This window comes from Clupea harengus, chromosome 15, assembly GCF_900700415.2.
Source record: "Clupea harengus chromosome 15, Ch_v2.0.2, whole genome shotgun sequence".
NCBI classification, from domain to species: Eukaryota; Metazoa; Chordata; class Actinopteri; order Clupeiformes; family Clupeidae; genus Clupea; species Clupea harengus.
Genome location: NC_045166.1, coordinates 27,942,021 through 27,944,520, shown reverse-complemented (window position 1 = coordinate 27,944,520; position 2,500 = coordinate 27,942,021).

Here is a 2,500-nt window from a genome sequence, read left to right as displayed (position 1 = left end):
GTGATAGTAGGTGAGTACCTACTGAGCAAACGCAAAACCCCGCGCAGGTTAAGAGCGCTTACCGCTGTTTGTTGTTTTGGCCGGGCTTGTAAGAGTTTGTTGTTTTTCGTGGGTGTGTCGGACGCGCTGGAGTTGGTTAGCAGCTCAATTGCAGGTGGACACACTGAAGAAATAGGCACTGGAAATAGCGAGGACTGTGTGTTGGAGATAGATCGGGGAAGCTCTAGTCTAGTGGGTTTTGGTGAGGGGGTGGTTCTACACCTGTGCGTGATTTGCTGGTGTACACAATCGCGTCAGGGCGATTCAATTAATTCCGACGATCGGAAAATTTGGGGCTGGTTCAAGATGGGGTGGATGAGCATGTTAGATTGTGAGCAGCATAAGAAGCTTCTGAAAATGCAGGCGGAATTGGAGAACGGGAGGCAGCTGGGGAAAAATATGGAAGCTGAGTGGGACGCATTGGAGAGAGAGGAAGATCGTCTATTTGAAATTGTAAAACTGAGATTTAGGCAAAGAAAGGTCGAACAGGATTATCTGTTGCAAAAAGAGCAGTTAAGATTAGTTGCCCAAGGCAAAATGACGGAGGACGATCTCATTCGTTGGGAGAGATCGGTTGAGGGAAATCGTGATGAGGGTGTGTCTGAGGTAAAGGCCGTACAGAGGGATCTGTCTGAAATGAAGACTGTGAATGAGAAATTAACAGTGGAAAACCAAGAGCTGCGTGCTCGAATTGCAGAAGCATGTGAGAAGTTGTCAGCCAGGGAGCAGGAAGCAAAAAGTCGTGAGAATAAATTGCAACTTCAGCTCGACCGGGCATGGCGTTTGAACAATTCTTTGACGGCACAGATGGACGGAAGAAAAACGGAGATGGGGGAACAACAGGAAAGGATTAAGGCAATACAGGAAGAGAAAGCAAGTGTCTCTGAGAGGTTCCAACAACTGCAGATAGATCATGAGGCTGAATTGAAGGAAAGGGACAAAACTCTGTGTGAACTAAATGAGTTGGTGAATATGACTGGACAAGAAACCATTAGCCTCAATGAGAAAGTAAGAATCTTAGAAGATGACAAATGGTTATTTCAGGAAAAGCTGGAAAATGCCCAAGAGATGGCTGACAAAGTAAAGAATGAGAATGAGTGTATGGTGACTGTACTCCTCAAAAATTCAGAGAGAGTTAAGGAGTTGACTCAAATGGTGAGTGTAGTACAGGCACACAATTCCCATCTAATGACACAGCTAACAGAGAATAAAGAGGAAAAAGGCAAGAGACGCTTAGTGAGCTGTGCGTCTGGAGAAGATCAGGTACAGCATGAGCTGGAACATAAAAAGGAACTCTTTCAATCTCAGATGAATGAGAAAGAAGGGGAATCGGGGAAAATAATTGAGCAACATAGGGAAAAGCTAGTGGAACTCCAGGATCAGCCGTGCCAACAAAAGCAGCATCTCCAGCAGACTGCACAGGAGCTCGAGCAGCTTTGCAAGGATGCTCGGCAGAGCTCTCTCATGGACATGGAGTTGGCAGACTATGAGCGCCTTGTAAAAGAGCTTAACATCCAGATATCAGAGAAAGACACTCAGATTGAGGATCTGAAAAAGCAGCTACTGACCCAGAAAAATAAAGTTCTGGAGGGCGAGGCCCAGTATTTATTTGAGAATGGCCTGACTAAACTGGTCCACAGTGGTTTTACACCTCATAGGGAAGAGGTCCATTTGGCAGGGACTAATGCGTTGTCCCACGCTCCAGATGTGGGGATAAGTTGTGTGGTGTTATTGCTTGCCTGCCTAACTATTTTATCTCCTCTCCGGTCTCCTCCCCTGTCCCTCTTAGACTGCTTTTCCAGGCCCACTGGGATTGCTGAGGGGAAAATAGGTTGTGTGACTGGTGAGCTGGATGAATGGTGAGCATGTGAGTGAATAGGTGGATAGGTGAATAGGTGAATAGGTGAATAGGTGAATAGGTGAATAGGTGACTAGGTGAGCTGGATGAATGGGGAGCATGTGAGTGAATAGGTGAATAGGTGAATAGGTGACTAGGTGAGCTGGATGAATGGGGAGCATGTGAGTGAATGGGTGAATAGGTGAATAGGAAGGTTTAGGTAAATGGGGGTTTTGTATGGTGCAGAATCCCACTTAGGTGGGCTTCTGTCTTAAGGGGGGGGATGTTACGACCCTGGCGGGTCCAGGCCCCGCCCCATGAGATTTGCATGCCTGTTTTCTATCTGTCGTTATAACAGGTAATTGGATCCAGGTGTATGGGTGATTGGCTGGGCTACAAAAGCCCTGCTCAGATGGAAGTCGGGAGAGCGTTGGATTGGTCGTTGGATTTTGGTTATCGTTGGATTTGGATAGTGAATTGGATTTGGGATTGTTGTTGTCGTTGTCTTTGGATTATCGTCGTTTGTTTATATTACCAGTTAATTGACTTTACAGTACATCTTTTGTTTCTCTTCACAACACTGATCTTCACCACACGTTTGCTATAATTATTAGATAATTATAT